The following is a 23,043-nucleotide window of genomic DNA, read 5'->3' as shown; positions in this document are numbered from 1 at the left end:
GGGAGGGACTAAGTGCTAACTAAGATACCTTTAACTCTAAATTCAATCATTCTAATCTTGCTTCTCTAACAAATTTAATGAATGTTGGAGGGAGGGAAGAAAGAAAAAGGAAAGAGATGGATACAAAAAGCATTCCCTAAGGAAAGTGCTAAGTCTGCTGATTGAAATACATTTTAAAGCCCCCCCTTTAAGGCTCAGATAAAGGAGAAAGAAAACAATGAGGAAAAGGAAAAGACTGGAAGCTGGTGAACAAATAGATATGAGGTGGAGAGAAACAAGTCAGGTAACTCTAAGTAACTATGTATGAGGGTAACATTATTCCTTAAAGGAGCCTACAATCAAAAACCAGTAGAAGTGTATCAACACACACGTAAGCATACCCACAAATACATACATACACATATTTTTTTGTACAGGAATCTATGAACACATCATTATAGCAAGGATATTGTTGAAATGAAAGTTTATGCCCCCCAAAACTCAGATGTTGAAATCTGCCTTCCCAATGCAATGTGTTAGGAGTAACATGTTGGGGGGTAATTAAGTCATGAGGGTGCAGCCTTCATGAATGATTTTAATGCCCTTGTAAGAAAAGACCCCAGAGAGCTCTCTCCTTCCTTCCACCAAGTGAGGGCACAGTAAGAAGATAGTTGTCTATGAACCAGGAAGTAAGTCCTCACCAACACAGAATCGGATGGTACCTTGATCTTGGACTTCCTAGCCCTCAGAACAGTGAAAAATAAATTTCTGTTGTTTACAGGTCACCCAGTCTATCGTATTTTTGTTATAAAACCTGAACAAAGCTAGGCAGGTATTGATAATATTAAATTTTTAAAGGTACACTTTGAGTAAATATATGCTTACCTTTTATATGAACTTTATTGATCCACAAATCTAACTGACACTTGAAAATGCATGCTCTTGTTATGTGTCAAAGAATTCCTCAGGCTCAGTACAACAAAGATCTCCAAATACAAGTCTTAGTTGGAAGTTGGAAGTAAAGAAGAATCAGGAAATAAAGATCAGCAGAGTTCTTCTTCAACTAAGCTGCTGGAAAAGCAGCAAATACCTAGAAAATAAATAAATAAATAAAATAGCTTCAAATATTCCTATTCCAGAAGGAACCCTAAACCAGAGCAAAAATGCAAAAGGCAGGCTGAAAAAAATTTATGTCATAATATTTTAGGTTTTTAGGGGACAAGTGTTAGTCTAGTCACTAATCACTCTTTCCATTTTCTATTTTAACTCCTGGAAGGAAGGGAATTGTTTTATAATACCTAAAATAAAAGGTATTATAATATTAAAAAAATGTAAAATACCTCACTATAAAACAAATCATACAACTTCATTTCATTGCAATGACATAAAAATGTTCAGCTAACAAACACACTACTCTATTAATACATAATAAAATATCAAGCAAAAAATCACATAAAATAAAAAATGGAAATTTGACATTTGAAAACAAATATGAAAAAAATTCCATTGAAAGTGGATTCCAAAGCATTAATAAGATATAAAATTAAAATACAGATATATTAGTGTGGCAATATTATTTGTGAATTAAAAATTAATTCCATAGTCTTTTTGCCGAAATATCCTATCATCTTTAATAATATACTTTGACAAATCATTATCTGACACAAATATCTCTCTATATAAAATCTGCAAGAATGACAACTGAATTTCTTAAATAGCTATCCAATATAAGTAAAGAACTTAATAATAATAATTTACTAAGCATATTATCAGTCTCCTCTAGATTTTATTATATATTAGTTTATTTTACTCCCAAAAATCTTTTAGAGCTCATCAGTAGCTCAGCATATATACAAAGGTATAACAGTAATTAGGCAATATAATGTAAAACATAAATCAATAACATAAAACTGAAAAATATTAGGATAACAGAATTAATTGAAATCTACTAAGATTCATAAAAATTAATTCCTTAACTACATTTTAGCATCATATACTACTAAAACCAAATAACAAAACAGGATTTCTGAAGAATACAAATATATGTAGGATTGATCTCTAAACAGATTTCCAAAAAATGTTTTATGCTCTTGTATTAAATGTAATTCATGTTTTGATTGTTAAGAGAATGTTTTATCACATTCTACTGCAGCATTTTCTCGTTTTAACTTTCAAGCTCATCTGAAAAAGTTATAAACAGCACGTTTCTAAATTATATAATATACTAGTGACCCAGTGCATGGATTCATGAACATTGAAAGGAAATTAATTAGAAGGTTGCCAGAGGGGCGGTACTGGGCGGAATGGACCAGACACGCCAACCTCCCGTGGTCCCTCTCTGGCTGGCTGCACCTGGAGTGGTGCAGTGGCTCACAGGGTGTCTGTGGAATGAGTGGGGTCTTTCCAGCAGGTAGGGTCCTTCGGCCGGGCCTGAGGGTATTGGGCCAAAACCGGCTCTCCGATATCCCAAGGGGTCCTGGAGTGCAAGAGGGCTGCAAAGTTGCTGTCATACAGGGTGTGGAACGCAAACACAAGTGTACAGTAAACCAGATTCAGGGCCAACAATGCCCCAGCAACAACATAACCCATGGCAGAAGGTGGAATCACATGGCCCCACGAGGAATCGGGCTCCGTCCTCTCTGGTTTCGGGGTGCGTCACCCAAGAACCGCTGCTTCCAAGTCACTGCAGTTTGGCAGCACCTGCGTTAAGCATCTTCCCCCTGGTGGTCAGTGCACGTCATAGCTACCAGTTAGATGGACACTTAGCATATTAGCCTTTTATAGATTTACTAGAGGCCCAGTGCACAAAATTCATGAGGGGGGGGGTGTCCCTCAGCCCAGCCTGCACCCTCTCAAATCTGGGACCCCTTGAGGGATGTCTGACTGCCCTCTCACAATCCAGGACTGCTGGCTCCCAACTGCTCGCCTGCCTGCCTTGCTGATTGCCCCTAACAGCTTCTGCCTACCAGCCTGATCACCCCTAACCACTCCCCTGCCAGCCTGATTGATGCCTAACTGCTCCCCTGGCAGCCTGTTTGCCACTAACTGCCCTCCCCTGCAGGCTTGGTCACCCCTAACTGCCCTCCCCTGCAGGCCTGGTTACCCCCAACTGCTCTCCCCTGCAGGCCTGGGTCCCCGAACTGCCCTTCCCTACAGGCCCGGTCGCCCCCAACTTCTCTTCTCTGCCAGCCTGGTCACCCCTAACTGTCCTCCCCTGCAGGCTTGATTGCCCCCAACTGCCCTCCCTTGCTGGCCTAGTCCCTCCCAACTGCTCTTCTCTGCTGGCCTGATCACCCACAACTGCCCTCCCTTGCAGACCTGGTCCCTCCCAACTGCCCTCCCCTGCTGGCCATCTTGTGGCTGCTATCTTGTGTCCACGTGGGGGCAGTCATCTTGTGTGTTGGAGTGACAGTCAATTTACATATTACTCTTTTATTAGATAGGATGGTTGGATAGGATAGAGGCCTGGTGCACGGATGGGGGCCGGCTGGTTTGCCCTGAAGGGTGTCCCGGATCAGGGTGGGGATTCCCTTAGGGCATGGCGTGGCCTGGGTGAGGGGCCTGTGGTGGTTTGCAGGCCGGCCACGCACCCCAGTGACCCAAGCGAAGGCCCTCGTATCTGGGATTTATTTATCTTCTATAATTGAAACTTTGTAGCCTTGAGCGGAGCCAAGCCTCCTGCTTGCTCCATGGCCACAGCCATTTTTGTTGGGATTTATTTATCTTTTATAATTGAAACTTTGTAGCCTTAAGCAGAGGCCAAGGCAAGCCAGGGCAGGCGGAAAGCTTGGCTCCCTCCATTGCCATGGAAACCCAAGCCGCCTGCTCTTTCCGTGGCCGCAGCCATCTTGATTGGGTTAATTTGCATATTTGCTCCTGATTGGCTGGTGGGCGTGGCTTGTGGGTATAGCGGATGTGCGGTCAATTTGCATATTACTCTTTTATTAGATAGTATGGAAAATATCTAAATATTGTCAGCAGCTCCTTGGACAGCCACATATTTGCTTGGTTTTTCTGGATGGTAGAAATAAAGTTGCTAAACCACTAAAATAATGTGGTTTAGCAACTTTATTTCTCATCTTTCTCTTGTAAAAATACAGACCATTTTTATTCTATGGATTACTCTTTAAAAGTGAAAGACTTACAAATATCTTTTAAATATTCCAACACATGTGTATTTGATGAATGTGTACTTATGAAACACAATATATACTGTCATACTAATATGTCAATACTATTCATAGAACAATGGCTATTTCTCCAGAAAGTGTGACAGTAGCCAAAAGAAAAACTGACACTACAATCATGTCCTGAGTAGTTGTAATTTGTTTTGTTTCTAAATACACACTTTATACCCAGGTCAATGTTACATTTCTTACACTGTTAGGATTGTAATTTATTTTCTTGTTCTGATAGGACATATCCAATAAAAGATCTCATTGACATACCATCACAGAAACCAGAAGGGAGGAAAAAGACTATAGGAGAATCGGGAGACACAAAGACTATCTGTACAGTAATCTTCCTCAGCAATCCACATGCAGAAGGAATGTTTACCACTATCTCACTGAAAGGATATACCAGTTCTTTTTCTAGTTATTCTCTACAGAATTGCAAAAATACTGAGAAATCTAGAAATAGACATACATATGCATATATAAAAATTATTGTCAGTGTATAAGTTACTGCTGCCCAGGGACTGCAATAATTTATGTAACATCTGTTTTCATATTTTTCTAATTTCTTTCTTAATTAACATGCATATTTAATGCATAAATGCTCAGACCACCTCTTTTTTTCTGCTGACTGTGCCTCTTTACTTTTGAAGTTGTGTACACCCAGGAAGAATCAGGATAGACGGAAACCAAACCTTATTGAAAGCACTAATTTTTAAATGTAAAAAAAGAAATAAACCAATTTTCAAGAAAATATTAAAATCTTAAGGTTTTCATAAGAACATTTCAATATGCCAACAAAGCATGCAGTAAATTAAGGTCCAAATACCAAAAATACAGCACAAAAACTTAATTCCAATTATTTATATTAATCTTCTTGATTTCTCTTTAAGTTTTATAAGAGCTCAGAAACCCATTATAACTATGATTTTTTTACTTTGTAAGTTTTGTTAGTGTTTCAAAATCTTTATGCTTCAAGCAACTAACATAAATGAACTCTCTCCATATAGTAAACATCAATAAATATGTAACCAACTATTTCTTTTTTGAACTGTAAACTTCAAATATTCTGCACATGGGAAGAAAGGGGCAAGTTTTCATTCTAAAGCTCATTCAAGTACAATCAATTTCTGGAAGCTCTTAATCTGAACTGGGGAATTCAAAACTCAAAATATTACTTATATTTAGTTTTAATAGAAAAAATAAAATTAGAGATTGATCAAGCCAATGCTAAAATAACTAAAATATTGCCAAGTAACAATGCTTAAAATGCCACCACTGTGACTCCATGTGTACTTACCTCACTTTAGAATTAATCACTAGTTATGCACTTCAGTCAGTCATTCAATATTTCTCTTCCATTCTCAGGGCTATTTATAGACATTGAAATTGTCTCAGCCTAGAACTTACATTTTATTTGGGAAACAGACAGTAGTACCCAATAAACATACAAATACATAATTGTAAGCAGAGATAAATGCTATTAAAAATATAGACAGTGGGGAATCATGAGATTTTATAACAGGACACTGATTTAGTCCAGAGATCAGCAAAGACCTAAAGAAATACTGTTGCATATGAGATCGGAAAGGTATGATTCATGTAATTGCTCACTCTGAATTACTTATATATATAAATAATTCAGCTGAATACTAAAGTTTTCATTATGCTACATATTTAGCAGGTTTGGTACTAACACTCCATTAACACCAAGAAAAACAAACAAAAAAACAACAATAGAAACTATCCAATTAAAAAATGAGAAAAGGACCTGAATAGACATTTCTCCAAAAAGGACATACATATGGCAACAAAAATATTTAAAAATGCCCAACACCACTAATCATCAGGAAAATGCAAATCAAAACCACAATGAGATATCACCTCACAGTTGTCAGAATGGCTAGCATTTAAAAAAAAATAAAGCAAATAAGTGCTGGTGAGAATGTGGAGAAAATGGAACCACTGTTGGTGAGATTGGAAATTGGTACAGCCACTATGGAGAACAAGAAAAAGATTCCTCAAAAAATTAAAAGTAGAATTGCCAAATGACCCAGCAATTCCACTTTGGGTTATCTATATGAAGAAAAAACAAACAAACAAACACTAATTAGAAAAGATATATGCCCCCCCTGTGTTCATTGCAGCATTATTTACAATAGCCAAGATATGGAAGCAACCTAGGTGTCCATGGATAGATGAATAGATGAGCCTACAGAGAATTATTATGCTAAATGATATAAGTCAGACAAATAACTCATGCTTTCACTTATATGTGGAATCTAAAATAAAATGAGAATAAACAAAACAGAAATGGACACACAGCTACAGATAATAAGCTAAAAGGAGGGGAGTGGAGGATGGGTTAAAAAAACAACAACAAACTAACACTCCAGCAAAATAAATACAGAAAGATCACACATGTGTCAGTGCTTTTAGTCTACTAACTCAATAAAACAGCAGTGAATTCATTTACATTACTAATGTCATTCTTTTGCCACTCATAATAGTAACTTTTTAAATGTATTCTTCAAAAACACTTTTAATTTATTTAAAGATTCCAAGAAAAATTATTACTCTTGGTTTTTATATTGCAATAAAATGTGTAAAACTAAGTATATTCGAAGACTCTTAAGAAAAATGCTCTCTGAGGTTCAAAAACTATAAATTGGTAAAATGAAAAGAAAATCATAAATGTGATATAGTATACCAAAACTTTTGGTTTTATTATCAAAACTTTTGGTTTTATTACTAACACTTCTGGTCTTATTGGTTTTAAAAAATAATGTTTTTTTGTGTTGTTGTTTTTTTGCATACTAGAAATTCAATAAGAACTCTGAGGCAATTGGTTATTACTCTCTAAGGTCAGAAGCCCAAATAAGGCACCTGATTCTTAGGACATTAAAAAAATTAATAAATAACACCCAAAGTCAGTCTTTTAAGAAATGATCTTTGGCCCTGGTCAATAGCTGGAGTGTTGATACTCCAAGGTTTCAGTTTTAGTACCTGGTCGGGGCACCTTCAAGAGTTAACTAATGAATGCATAAGGAAGTGGATCAATGAGTCAACTTCCTCTCTCTCTCTCTCTCTCTCTCTCACTCTCTCTCTAAAAAAAAAAAAAAAAATCCTCAAAGTCTTTTGTGTTTATCTTACAGTTATTTCCCTCATCCAATTGAACAGAAGGGAGAGGTGACAACAAATGCATGGTTAACTACCAGACTCCTATAAGAACAGATTTCAGTAAGGCTACTGAAGCCTTTAAAAAGGCTGGTTACCCTACTCAGAAGTACATCCTTCCCAGTCCTCTGTACTGAACCACTCACTCCATAAACTGAGTGAATACCAGGCCATTTCCCAGAGCAGTATTTGTGGAAGGGAAAAAAGCTGTAAAGATTACATTACCTAATCTACATTACCTAATCTAAAAGTGTTGCTGCTTTTTAGACAATGGCATAAATACTCATTGAAATAATACTTAATTTCATTGAAAACATTCAGAAGTAGTCTCATCTAAAGATTACCAACATGTAAAATGTACTTTTAAACTTACAACTGCCCTTCTGAGCAATGCATGGTGATATTAATTTCTCAGCCCATGATACTTAGGGTGGTGATGAGGGTGGGTGGAGGATGTCCTAAAAGTAAGACTCGTCTTTGTGTTTTTTAGAAAATATCATTTTATTTACTTCCCAGTAACAGCTCTATGAAAAAAATCTTATTATTATCATTACTAGAGACCCGATGCACAAAATTCATGCATGGGTAGGGCCCCTAGGCCTGGCCAGAGATCAGGGCCGATCTGTGGGATGACTGGCAGGGCATCGGGGGGGGGGGGGGGGGCCCGCTGGCATCACCTTGACTGGCCTGGGACCTGCAGGCTGGGGCAGCTCCTGAGTTGAGCATCTGCCCCCTGGTGGTTAGTGCGCATCATAGCAACTGGTCGTTCTGCTGTTTGGTCGATTTGCATATTTGGCTTTTATTATATAGGATTACTTGCACAGATGAAGAAATATAGGCACTGTTAATTAAACATATTTAATATTACACAATCAATGGTATTGAAGTGTCAGGTCTGTGACACTTCACAAGCTATATCCTTTACACAATGTCACATGCCTTCAAGTAATCCTATGAGTAATATAAGTCAAAATCACTTGGTGAATCAAAGTGATTTATCTCCATCTCACTGGAGTACCTGGAAACCTACCATCAAAAGTGAAGTTTGTGTCCTTTAACCATCAACCAATTGGCTCATGATATTGAAATCTGTGATTGATGGAGCTTAGACACTGATTTCTTTTCACTAATTTTCATTCTGAAATACATTATATATTGTATTCAGTACTATAAGAAAGCTTCCTCTGAAAATATACTTAGCCAAGCTCTACATTTCAGTCAGTATGATAAACATTAAAGATTAAAATTTCTAAATGAATAATTCCTAGATAGTTTTCAATATATTATCCTTGACAAACCATACATACATATATGTACAACTGAGAATCAGGCTTTTTCAATGGCATTCCTTCTCAAATATTCCTAAAACCAGTGTGCAAGTTAGCTAGACAAGCCAAAATATGTCCTGTGCTTCATGTGTATAGATGTGCAATGAATATAGATAAATCCCAGGGGAAATCTCCAAATATAAAATTACCATACTAAGAATAATTGAGAGCAAATCTAAAAATTCAGATCTGTGGCTTCTCTCTACCTCATTCCCAAAGCTGACATAACCAATTGGAAAGAGTTCCAAAGAGCTGATTAAAGTACTTCCTGAAGGCAATTCCAGATTTTCCCTATGAAGAACTTGTCTATACTTAACTGAGTTCCTCAGTCAAAACATGTTTCAAATGGGGCACTAAGTTTCAGACTAAGCCACCATTTCTACCTCTTACAATGAAGGAGAAATTTTGACCAGAAAACAAAGCTCACATGGTATATGTGATTGGTAAGTCATTTTAATTATCAAGTATGAGAATTTAAAAAATAACTAAATTCACAATAAAAACCACTGCGGTGTATGTTCTTTTGACTATGATTACTCTATGTTGATCTTTGGTAGCTCAGTCTACTATTTAACCAAGATTTTATACCTAGAAAAACCTCCATGTAACATTATTCTATTAATTTGCTAAGAGCCATGATATTTTAAGTTCAACTTAGGTTCAACTTAAGTTCATGATATTTTAAGTTCAACTCAGGCTTCCACATGCCCAAAACAATCATCTTTAGATTGGTAAAGTTGTCTTTTGGGATAATCTTCCTTCTCAAACAAAACCCTCTCTATGGAGCAAGAATTCTTCGCAAAGCAGCAGAGCTGCATTTCCTAATGTGCCAGCATTCCAAGATGCACACAATTAACAATATCAGAGTGTCTTTGCATGAATGCGTCCTAGGCACAATAGCTGGATATTTTGAACTCAATTATAAGTAATGTACTGAACTTACATGTACTAAGATTGTCTAGTTTACCTGGCATTTTTAGCAGCTAGAATTCTGCTCAACTCTTTTGATTTTTAGAACTTAAAGTACCATTTTAATCCTGTAGAAAAATTTGATCATGTAGGAAAATAAAGTTCCTCGTGTGTGGGGGTTCATTTTATCAACTTCTGTGATTAAAGATCAGGAAAGTGTACTTCATTTTGGGGAGGTATAACAGTAAATACTAACATGCATATATTAACACTAGAGGCCCAGTGCACAAAATTCGTGTATGGATAGGGTTCCTAGGCCTGGCCAGTGATCAGGGCTGATTGGGGCCTTCTGGCTGCCAGCCGAGGCCTTCCTTTGTTCTTCACCGCCCCCTGGTGGTCAGCACTCGTCATAGTGAGCGATCGAACTCCCAGTCTCCAAGTCAAACTCCCGAGGGGACACTTTGCATATTAGCCTTTTATATATAGAGAGATGCTTAACTGCAACAGACAAATCTTGTGAGGTTACTATGAGTTAAGGGGAAAAGGGGGCTTTGTTAACATCCAATAATCTATAATTAAAGGTTTTCATGATACTGAATAGGCTTTTTCTCAAAAAATCATTCACCAAATTATTGACTACTGTATAATACTTTGAAAAAAAGGATAAATCATATGGGCCTGCTTTGTAGTTCTAGGCAAAGTTATCTTGCTAGGTTCCATCTTCTAAACCAGTGGTTCTCAACCTTTCTAATGCCGCGACCCTTTAATACAGTTCCTCATGTTGTGGTGACCCCCGACCATAAAATTATTTTCGTTGCTACTTCATAACTGTAATTTTGCTACTGTTATGAATCATAATGTAAATATCTGTGTTTTCCGATGGTCTTAGGTGACCCTGCTAGCGGTTCTCAACCTGTGGGTCGCGACCCACAGGTTGAGAACCACTGCTGTAGAGCCTAAGACCATCGGCTCTACAGCAAATAAACATTCATAAAAAAAATAACAACAGCCAACATAACAATAGCCATCTGGTGTGAATGAATCAAAAGTATGCCTTTTTTTAAGTCAGATCGGCAAAAATATATTTTTTGGTATGCTGCAGAATTTTAGTTATTAGTTTATGTGTGCCATGAGATGAAAAAGGTTGAAAATCGCTAGACTAGAACACAAGAAAAAGAGGTATTTTATTCTATCCCTACCCTACTGCCCTCCTTCCTGCCTCTCCCACAGTAGGGTCAGTGGAATTTTCATCAAGTATTTTTATTCTATTATTTTACTAAAATCTTTACAGTTATCATATATAGGACATAATATTATCATTAATGCTACACCAAAATAAAAAAACTGATTCATTATTTTTAAAAAGGAAAATTATTAATTATTAATTTATATAGAAATTTAATATAATCATTTTTGAAATAAAATCATTAGCATAAGAAATGTTTAATTTAATATACTTAAATGACAGGCTATTCTTCACAAGAGAAAAGTCAAATAACGCACTTTATAAAACCATAAACTTTGATAAGGTTCAGGTCAGACATTTTAAAAATATTTTTGTTAAAATCAAAGCATACACTTTGATAAATAGGTCATTTCTATACTAAACAAAAACAACAACCAAAAATAAACCAGAACTAGTAAATCATAACAACACCCCAAAGAAAATTCTTGAATACACCCATAGCTTCAGAAAGGACAGCTAAATCCCTACTCTGGCTATGCTGCAGAATGTAATAAGAAAGAGGGAAAAACTAAAAAGAAATATCTTAATCAAATTCCCCTCCAACAGTTAATTCAATTTTACTGGAGAAAATGATTAACCATGTAAAAGCTGCTATTGCTATTAAAATTAAATCAGGCATTTTCGAGAACATCTTTTTGGGAAGTAATATACAGGTAATATTTCAGAAAAGAAAAGCGATCTAAAGAGTCAGGTAATTATTTATTAAAGTAATAATTTTTAAACCTTCATTATTTGCAAGAAGTTAAAAGATTATCATTAGACTGAGGTAATTACAACCCATTAATACAAACTACAATTTAAAATATTTTCTCAATAACATCTAGTGTACACTATAAAAAAATTCCACATATGGTAGTGAATAAAAATGGAATACAGATTTAATTCAATTTAAAGTTTTACATATTGACCTATAGTGCCTCATAGCCTCCCTCAAACATGAGGGATACTTTTACTTGGAACTCCATGTAAATTTGAATCCACATTTTCTACCTTTCTGTACTCATTCTAATTAACAACTTAATGTACCTGCATCTAACTATAAATGTTTTATTTTTTATACCTGAAACCTGCACTTATCCAAATTTATGAAGAAAAAGAAACCAAGTTTGAGCTTAAAGAAAAAATTAAAAAACTAGAGTACATATGCAAATTCATAGCTGGCCCTATTGATCCTCTGTTTCATTCCTACTGACTTGACTTCAGAAGAGCTGCAATCAGTACCACAGCCCATAAGATTCAAAATGGGCTTACAGTAATCAAGGAGAAAAATGACTGCTCATTTCCTGGAGAAGAGACTAACAATCTTTTTGTTTACTGAAGGTTTTATGTTATTAAAATACTGCATATTATGCAACCAACCTCTTAGTAGCAAAGCTATCACATCATTTCATAAGATGCAGAAAACATTTTTTATAATATTCAACACCATTCGTGATTTTTAAATTATTTTTTAACTATTTAAAAAAACTACCTTAAAGTGATGAAGTGAATGAAATGAATCTTTCCAAAAATCTCTAAGAAACAGAATACATAATGGTGATACAACAGACATTCCCTTTTAAAAAAAGAATAAGACACAGAGGCCCACTATCACTTTTTTCAAATATATTTTTATTTATTTTAGAGTGAGAAAGATAGAAACATTGAAGAGAAACACTGATGAGAGAAACATTATCAATCGGCTGCCTCCTGCATGCCCCCCACTGGGGAAAGAGCCCACAACCCAGGCATGTGCCGTGACCAGGAATCAAACAAAGGACCTCTTCGTGCATGGGTTGACGGTAGGTCAACACTCAAACACCGAGCCACTGAACCATTGAGCCACCCCACCCCACCCCACTATCACTTTTTCTGGAGATTATACTAAAACTTCAAGGCAGCATAAGATAAAAATAAAATAAAAGGTAAAATAAGTAAAAAAAGGGAAGAAACAAAGTCATGTGTTCAGATATGATAGTCAACTTAAGACATCCAAGAATTCAGAAAGTTTGCTGCATTCATACAAAAATAAGATTTCTTATTTTAACTTAATATGTCTACTTTCCCTGATCCATGATTATCTCTTTCCTTTTTGTTGCCTTATACAGTTGCATTAAGTCTTCACTAAGAGTCACTAACCAGAACTACACATTTATGAAGTTTGATAACAATGGGTTAAGGTACCCTCCTCCAGAGATCTGTTGCATTTTCATTGCATTCTATTCTTACACCAAATTGCCTCTATAATTAAAATATCTTTTTTTTTTTTTTTTTGCCCGGCCAGTGGCTCAGTGGTTGAGTGTTGACCTATGAACCAGGAGGTCACAGTTCAATCCCAGGTCAGGGCACATGCCCGGGTTGAAGGCTCGATCCCCAGTGTGGAGCGTGCAGGAGGCAGCTGATCAATGATTCTCTCTCATCATTGGTGTTTCTATTTCTCTCTCCTTCTCCCTTCCTATCTGAAATCAATATATATATATATATATATGATTTTTGTTGCCTTTTTGGGGCCAGATCCTCAGAGTGGCCCAATATCTCTAGGTATATTCTAAAATATCTCCAATATATCCTATAATTTATTTCCTATATCAGAATAGGCGAGTCAGAACTCATTATTCTTAGTGAAACATACCTCAATTTACTTAAAGAATCACTTTGCACCTGCAAAAAATGAGAGCACTTTGCCAGGTCTCTGGACAGCCATGCAGCCTTCAGCAGTGTTCCTGCACTTACTCCTCACCATTTGCTTTAACAGCATTTTGCTTCCTATACCTAAGTCTGGAATGTTTTACTATAGGCTTCCAAAGGGCTCCCACTGTTTCTATATACCACTCCATTTATATGGCCAACTTAACCATACTTTTCATTTCCTACCTCTAATATCGTTTCTAATCCATGAGAAATTTTTTAAATTATCACTTATTTATTTCACATTTTATAGACATTTTCAAAGTCTAGAGAAGGACTGGTATTACGTGATTAATTGTCTAACTTTTGTTTTTTGTTTTATTTTGTTTTGTCTCAAACAACAGCAATTTCTTTTCTCACAACTGCAACAGCTAGAAGTCCAAGACGAAGGTGTCAACAGGTTCCTTTTTTTTTTTAATTGAATTTATTGGGGTGACATTGCTTCACAAATCCATTGCCTCCCATGATGGAACGAAACCGCAGTTTCCATATCTTGGCTACTGTAAATAATGCTGGAATGAACATAAGAGTGCATATATTCTTTCAAACTAGTGTTTCAGTAATCTTAGGATATATTCCCAGAAGTAGAATCTCTGGGTCAAAAGGCAGTTCCCTTTTAATTTCTTAGGAACCTCCATACTGTTTCCACAGTGGTTGTAGCAGTCTGTATTCCCACCAACAATGCACAAGGGCTCCCTTTTTCCACATCCTCATTAGCAACATGTTATTTGTTGATTTGTTGATGATAGCCATTCTGGCAGGTGTAAGGTGATATCTCATTGTGGTTTTAATTTGTATCTCTGTGATTAGTGACATTGAGCATTTTTTCATATGTCTATTGCCCATCTGTATATCCTCTCTGGAGAAGTGTCTATTCAGGTCCTTTGCCCATTTTTTAATTGGATTATTTATCTTCCTGGTGTTGACTTGTATAAGTGCTTTATATATTTTGGAAATTAACCCCTTCTCAGATGTATCAATGGCAAATACCTAATCCCATACAATGGGTCCCCTTTACATTTTGTTGATGGTTTCTTTTGCTATGCAAAAGCTTTTTAGTTTAATGTAGTCCCATTTGTTTACTTTTCCCATTGTTTCCCTTGCCCTAGGATATATCGGCAAAAATATTGCCAGGAGACATGTCTGAGATTTTATTGCCTATGTTTTCTTCTAGGACCTTTATGGTTTGGCAACTTGCATTTAAGTCTTTTACCAATTTTCAGTTTATTCTTGTGTATGGAGTAAGTTGGTGATTTAGAAAAAAGAATTGGACAGGTAATTGTTTAACTTTTCAAAAATTCTTCCCATTTTTCTTATGGGACATTTTCCTTTAATATCATATTTACAAAAGTACAAATTCCTTTTTACCTAATTCCTGCCTTTTTAAATTACTAAAATTGTTTTCTCCATGGTCCAAATGTAATTTCCATTCCCAAGATTTATACTCCCTGATTTCTCTGTAGCCCTAATACAAAGATCTCCTTCCTAAAATCCTCCTTCCCCTGTTTCTATAACTTCTTCCAACAATAGACCCATTCATCAATTCTGACACTGCCACCTTATCAACATGTAGAAGTTCCGCTACATCTGTCTTTGGCTGATTCCTCCAACCATTAACTTCTGTCCTGATGTCTCTAGTTCTGGCTTGGATCCCAAGAACTAGACCACGCTGGGATGTACATTACACCCAAAGTAGATATTGCCAGTTGGTTGGATGCTGCCTCAAATGACTTCTCAACAATGCTCTGGAGAGTCCCTATACTATCAGATGGAACTACCATTAACAAAGAAACCTATTCACTATCTCCAATCATTCCCTAAATGTATCCACCTGATATTCCATATCAGCACCTTATAAGCAATGTATCGAACACAGAACTCATTATCTTTCTCCAAAACTGTCTATTACACGTGCATCTTGTTGTAAGGAAATCTTAGAATTTTCAATACTTGTCTCTTTTGCACCTTCAGATCAACATTGTTGCTATATCTTACTTCATAACACCAAATTTACCTTTTTATTCTCCAATGTCATGTACTAATATAAGCACTTAATACCTCTTAACAAAGCTGCTAATAGGACTAGTTTCCTAACTAGTCTCACATATGCAGTACCTTCCCTTTTTTTTCAATCTTACTAAGTATTGCAAATATATCTGATCATCTTATTTATCTATGAGCACCCACTGACCACCCAAACTCCTTATTCTTGTAATCAGTACCCTTGACAATGGAGCTGTAAGGTTATATCTACTCTTAGTTGTATAACTTCTCATTATGTACTAGAGGCCAGGTGCACGAAATTCATGCACTTGCAGGGGTTCCTCAGCCTGGCCTGTGCCCTCTTGCAGTCTGGGAGTCCTGGGGGGATGTCTGACTGACAGCTTAGTGGGCCTAAGCCATCAGTTGGACATTTTTAGCATTGCCACGGAGGCAGGAGGGGCTCCCACCACTGCCACTGTGCTCGCCAGCCATGAGCCCAGCTTCTGGCTGAGCGGCACTCCCCCTGTGGGAGCACATTGACCACCAGGGGGCAGCTCCTGCATTGAGTGTCTACCCCCTGGTGGTCAGCACGCATCATAGTGACTGGTCATTCCACCATTCGGTCATTTGCATATTAGCCTTTTATTATACAGGATTCTACAAATATAACATCTCTATTCCTTATTCACAATGTTTCTTCTGGCCTACAGAGTCCCACTTTCCTTCGAATGAGAGAAAACTAGAGGGAGTGAAGAGAAAAATTGAACAGAACCTGATAATGCAGTGGATAAATGTGTGAGTGAAAAGAAGAATCAAGAATGGCATTCAGATTTGAAGCATATAAAATGAGATATATGATGATATTAGTCACTTAAATAAAATTGAAGGCATTTGAGAGGAAGGGCTAGAACTTATATTATTAAGTGACTTAGACATCTCAAAGTGGAAATGGACACCAGACAGGCAGGAAGACATGTAGATCTTAATCTCAGAAGACAGGTGTAGACTAGAGATGTTCCTCTCAGAATAACTGCAATATAGATGGTAATTTAAGCCACAGGTTTGCTTAGAACACCAATATAAACAGAGTTCAAAAGGAAGACAGAAAATAATTATTTTAAAGGTCTACAACATGCTGTTAGAAGCCAAGTAGAGAAGGAAGAACTGGAAGACTATAAAGTAACAACCAAAGACTGATTTTTTAGAAGCTGGGCGGGGAGGGGGGGGGGGGGTGCACTTAGAAAAAGACATGGTCTACAATGTTGAATGATACTGAGAAGAAAAATATGAAAGTAAAAGAAAGATAGAAAAACAAGTCCATTAGATTAAATAACACAGAGGTCTCAATGCTGCTCTTAGTTTTGACAATGGAGAAAATGGAATGTAGTTGCTGAGGAGTTAAGAGTGGGTGGTAAGGAAATGAAGGTGAAACGATGACAGTAGCAACAATTCCTTCTAAAAGTTCGGATATGAAAGGAAAAAGAAGTATTATAGAGAATTACATATGATAATACTATAATGTCTGTACAGCACTTCAAATAGTATGTTATCTCATGCAATTCTATCTTTTCTCCCATTGATAGCTCTAAATATAGCATTACTCATTCCTACTAATGTCAGGAATAAGGCAAGAATAGCCACTATGCCCACTACCATTTGTTACTGGACATATTAGTCAATGAAATCAAACTAGAGAAAACTATTAAAAATACAAAAAATAAAAATTAGAAAAGAAAAAACAAAATCATTAGAGAAAAATACTGTAGACAGAAGAACTAGAAAAGAATAAATAAAACTATCTGCTGATGACCTAATGAAATACCTGGAAAAACCTAGGAAGTAAATGCTAAAACTAAAGAAATAAAAGAATCCAGTAAGGTAGCAAGACATAAATGAACATGAGAAAATCAGTAGCACTCACATACACAAATAAACCCAGATAGAATCCTACCTAATAATAAACAAATATGCAAACTGACCGCACCTTCGCTATGCCCAAGACACGCCCACCAGCCAAGCCATGCCCACCAACCAATCAGGACGAGTATGCAAATTACATCAACCAAGATGGCGGCTAATTTGCATATCAAGACAGCATAGAAAGAAGCCAAGAGCTGCAGAAGGGAGCAAAGCTGCGGAGAAGCAAGCAAGCCAAGGGGAGGAGAAGGGAGGAGAGGAGGCGGGCTGGGGGAGAAGGAAGGAGAGCAGGCGGGCTGGTGGAGAAGGGAGAAAAGCAGGCAGCTGGCGGAGAAGGCGGGGCGGGGGAGAAGGGAGGAGCCAAGGCGGGGCCGGGGGAGAAGGGAGAAAAGCAGGCGGGCTGGCAGAGAAGGTGAGGCCGGGGAGAAGGGAGGAGAGCAGGCGGGGAGGGGTAGAGTGCAGCAGGAAACCCTATTGCAGGATTTTTCCTGCAATGGGAACGCTAGAACATATATAAGAATCATCAATAGATGCTAAATCTCGGTTGAAATTTTTGAGGAGCAGGATATTTGCATGACCTTAAAGTGTTTCCCCACAGACTGGTTATTAGTTGCAACAGAGAAAAAAAACCTGTAACATGATAATGAGATCTTTGACAACACACTGACCAAATAATCAAAATTAACATCACCAATGTGTCTCCAGATGTGATGTCCTGAGAAGGACACAACATCATTCATATAGTATTCATGGTTACAATAAGCAGAATCTAATTATGAATAAACAGCAAACAACTACAAATGAAGAATTATAGACAGATAGATAGACAAATGGATGACTGTATTATTCAAAAATGTCAATGTCATAAATTAAAGAAAGCTAAAGATATATGACAACTAAATATAATACCTAATGCTAGACTGGATTCTTACTGACGGGGAGAAATGCTATAAAGAATATTATTGCATCTACAAATATGGAATATAGTTGACAGAATAGATATAAGTATTATATCAAGAATGTTAAATTAACGGAAGCTGATCATTGTATTATAGTTATGGAAGAGAGTATCCAATTCTTAAGAAACATACACTGCCGAGACCGGTTTGGCTCAGTGGATAGAGCGTCGGCCTGTGGACTGAAAGGTCCCAGGTTCGATTCCGGTCAAGGGCATGTACCTTGGTTGCGGGCACATCCCCAGTAGGGGGTGTGCAGGAGGCAGCTGATCGATGTTTCTCTCTCATGGATGTTTCTAACTCTATCCCTCTCCCTTCCTCTCTGTAAAAAATCAATAAAATGTATTTAAAAAAAAAAAAAAAGAAACATACACTGACAAACTTTAAGAGATAACTGAATCTCTGTTCAAATTTTAATATGCATACAAATTACCTGTGAATTGTGAGTAAAAGGTAGGTTCTGATATAGTAGGAATGGGGTTGGGACCGATACTCTGCATTTCTAGCAAGCTCTCAAATAAAACCGATGTTATTGAATACGGACCATACTTTGAGTGAGGGTTTCAGGAACCTCAGGATAAAAAGTTGAGGCCCATAACCTGTAAGTAGCCAATGCTATTCTTTCAAACTGCTTTTCAAAAATCTAAATTCTCCCATAGGACAACAACTGAGCTTTCATTAATTTATAAAATAAAAACTGTGTACATAAAAAGAAATTACTAAAATCATCATTATCTACTGACAATTATTTCTCTTTAGAAATAGCAGTTTTCTGCAGGTAGTCATAAAAGTGCATGTACAAAATGATTTTTTAGTCTAAATCCTCATTCTAATTCTATTTCTAAATGCCAACAACACAGAAACACACTGCTTTCTATGGTGGTCAGGAATTGTCTCCAACTTTACTTAGACTCACAAGGCTGCAACGAGAAATTATTGCCCGGCCTCCACCCAAAAAGTGGCATATATACTAAATGATTATTTACTAAACATCTTTCTCAATGATTATTTACAGCAGCAATGCATTTTAATAAAACCATCCCAAAACATAAAACTGATTAAACCAACTGCTGTGGTGGGCATATACAACAGCTGATCATAATCATTCAAGATTTTTATTCTTGCAGATTTTCTTTCAGGCTTTGAGAATTTTTCCCCATTTTATACTTTTAGCTTGATATTGAAATCATAGAAGTAAAGAAAAAAGGACTAAGTCAATATAATAAAATTTTAAACTACAAAGTCAATTCAAAAAATAATAAACCAGATCATATACAACTTAAACCATGCACATGCTAAAACTAATAACCACTTATGTATTTTGAGTAACAAAATTAAGAGTTTAAAGTGAGTGACCTATTGTGTTGTCAAAGATTGTGTGGCTTTTCCTGGGCATAGTATTGTCATTTAGCAAAGTTCTACATTACACATGACTATTTTCCTCATTCCTTACCAAGGAAAACATTACAAAATTAGAAATTATTTATCTTTATAACTGGGTTTCTTGATATTAAACATTTTAAAATTTTATTTCATTACAAAACAAAGACATTTACCTTTTCATTACATGTTAGATGATGCCTTTATTTGACTTTTTATAATAAAGTAATTTTATAGTATTTTTGTCACAGTGAAGGACAAAGATAAGCCAACTGTTTAGATTCCTCTCCTTTATGTTGTGTCTTTGATCACTAACAATGCTGCATGAACAGCCAACAGAAGGCTGACATTTCGTAAAATATGCAGTGATAAAAACTAATACTGTAGCATCTGGGAGCAATATATAAAATGCAGAAATACACCTAATAACTGTGGTCTTAAATAATAAGTTACTAAAAGCTAAATAAAAAGCATACCTACAGCGGGGGGAAGTGGCAAGTTTACAAAGGTATTTTTTGGTACATCTATTTCTAAAAACAAAGTTTTAAAAATAAATTGTCTATAACACTTTTCCTGCTATTCTATACTTAAAAGCCAGCCACCTTCTAAGAACAGAGTTTCTTTACTATATACCTTTCAACAACTGAAGAACACATTACAAAACCATCATTGAAAGAAACTATAAAAAAGCAGAGGAAATTACTTTTTCTCACTTGAAAATGTCAAAATCGATAATGAAGAAGCTATATATAACTTTTAAGACAAAGCACAGACCACAACCAAAGTAAGTTTTAAAAACCATATAATTAATGCCAGTAGTAATACATCCTTTCACAATCTAAGCCTTAAATTAACGTCTTTAGTACATCACAGCAAGTAAATTGTGCTCTAATATGTTTAAATAATTTAACTTTACTGCTAAACATTAGTTTTTTAATAGTGGGAAGCAGGTAAGGCAATCAATAAAGACCATCCAAGAGCAATCATGTGAATTATCTTTGTAGCGTTTGGTTTAATATTCCACCTATGTCTGTCAAAGTCACAGTCCATCAGAAGTATTTTTGTTGTGAATATATATATATATATATATATATATATATATATATATATATATATAGAGAGAGAGAGAGAGAGAGAGAGAGAGAGAGAGAGAGAGGAAGTGAAAATATAAAAGCCACATTCAGCATTTCAAAGAATTCTGAATTACACTTTACCTAAAGAAAATATACAACAGTTAAGTAGATGAGAGGCAATTGTCCTTGTGCTTATAATTAGCATCTGAATTTAGGGATTTCAATGCTTAATGCACACCCACCAGCCTGTTATTCTTACCATGGCTTTTTATGTCATTTAATGGAGATAAATATTCTTTTCCCTCCTCATATTTACATCAGCGCTATTTTTTTAAAGCTGTTATAATAGGTTAAACAGCAGTCTCTACATCACTCTTCATCTCCCACTGGACAAAGAATGGCATTACAGGACTGAGAATAGAGAAGGCATATTTACATTCCTAATGTTCCTAACTATAACGTTTATGTAAATTATGATACTACATCTGCAAATACAATCATTTTTTGTTTCACAGCATACTTTGCCATTCTTTCAACATTAACTTTCTATGGTTATTAAAATCTCAAAAAAAAAAAAAAAATCCTGCCTTTTGTTAAAAAGAAACAACAGGCCCAAAATGGAGTCACCTGTGCTAAGTCCAAGTAAGCAAACCAAGACTTACACCTAACCTAAATGCAGCTTCAGCCTCTCCCAGGAATGTAATCTTAACCAATCAGTTTGGAACTTCCTAGCTAGCACCAGTGAGGTAATCTGCCTTATTAGAGCCTCTGCCTTCCCCCAAAGGAAGGTGAATTTACCTAAAACAATCCTTTTTTTGTTTATGATTTCCTTGCCCCACCTTGTTTCTACCTTTAAAAACCTTTCCTTTTCAGCACCTCTTTGGAGAGCCTTTCTATTAGCTAGATGGGAAGCTGCCCATTATGAATTACTGAATAAAGCCAATTGGAGCCTCAAATTTACTCAGCTGAATTTTGTGTGTGTGTGTTTTGAATACACTACAAAATACATAATGCTGTTTAAGCCACTGGGAAAAACCACTTAAAGTTAAAATAATAATGTATTTAATTTTATTCTAATACTAGAGGCCCGGTGCATGAAATTCGTACACTGGGGGAAGGGGGGTATCCCTCAGCCCAGCCTGCACCCTCTCCAATGTGGGACGCCTCGGGGGATGTCTGATTGCGAGATCGGTCCTAAACCAGCAGTCAGACATCTCTCTCACAATCCAGGACTGCTGGCTCCTAACTACTCACCTGCCTTGCTGCCTGATTGCCCCTAACCGATCGCCTGCCGGCCTGATTGACACCTAATTGCTCCCCTGCCAGCCCGATAGCCCCCAACTGCCCTACCCTGCCAGCCCAATCACCCCCAACTGCCCTCCCCTGCAAGCCTGGTCGCCCCCAACTGCCCTCTCCTGCAGGCCTGGTTGCCCCCAACTGCTCTCCCCTGCTGGCCATCTTGTGATGACATAGGGACAGCTGTCTTATGATGACATGGAGGTGGCCATTTTGTGGTGGCCATCTTGTGACAACGTCAGGGCGGCCATGTTGTGACAACATGGGGGTGCCCATCTTGTGAGGACATGGGGGTGCCCATCTTGTGATGACGTGAGGGCGGCCATCTTGTGACGATGTGGGGGCGCCCATCTTGTGATGCAAGGGTGTGAGGGTCAATTTGCATATTACCTCTTTATTATATAGGATTATCCTACCTAATAAAAGGGTAACATGCTAATTGACCGTACCTTTGCTATGCCCACAGCCAATCAGGACACTATGCAAATTAACCAAGATGGCGGCCCCCACATGCTGCCCCGCCCCCATCGCTGAGCGGCTGCCGGAACCGGGCTGGCAGGAGGGGCGGGGCCTCCCGCCGCTCCAAACCCTGAGCGGCTGACGGAACCAGGCCAGCAGGAGGCGCCCAGATCGCTGCTGGTGGCACGGGGGGGGGGGGGGGGGGGGGGGGGGGGGAAGCACCTGCCCCGCACCGCCGCTGCCTGGGGCCAAGCCCCGACCCTGAAAGAAGGCGGAAGACGGTGGCCAGAGCCAAGGCCTGGGTCCCCCCGGTGCCAGCGGAAAACTGGTGCAGGCAGCCAGGTGAATGAATGTCTTGCACGAATCTTCATGCAAACGGGCTTCTAGTTCTCCTATAAAAGAGAGCTTTACTATAGTAATTAAGAAGTTCTAATAGTTTTGAGTTTAGGGAATCCTTTTAAAAATATTTTCATTATCTTTTAATTATTTCACATCAGT

General features: G+C 37.3%; 1 protein-coding gene across 1 annotated transcript in view; it reads right to left on the bottom strand.

The window, feature by feature from the left end:
• Positions 1-23,043, bottom strand: part of TBC1D5 (TBC1 domain family member 5) — a 463,678-nt gene that overhangs the window by 350,224 nt on the left and 90,411 nt on the right. Inside the window, exon 3 of the mRNA XM_028129701.2 lies at positions 865-1,069. The gene's annotated coding sequence lies outside the window, so the exon portion shown is untranslated. The remainder of the gene's footprint in view (positions 1-864; positions 1,070-23,043) is intronic.

Source organism: Eptesicus fuscus, chromosome 18 (genome assembly GCF_027574615.1).
Source record: "Eptesicus fuscus isolate TK198812 chromosome 18, DD_ASM_mEF_20220401, whole genome shotgun sequence".
Taxonomy (NCBI): domain Eukaryota; kingdom Metazoa; phylum Chordata; class Mammalia; order Chiroptera; family Vespertilionidae; genus Eptesicus; species Eptesicus fuscus.
Note: the sequence above shows the minus strand (reverse complement) of the source record. Positions and strands in the feature narration are given on the sequence as shown.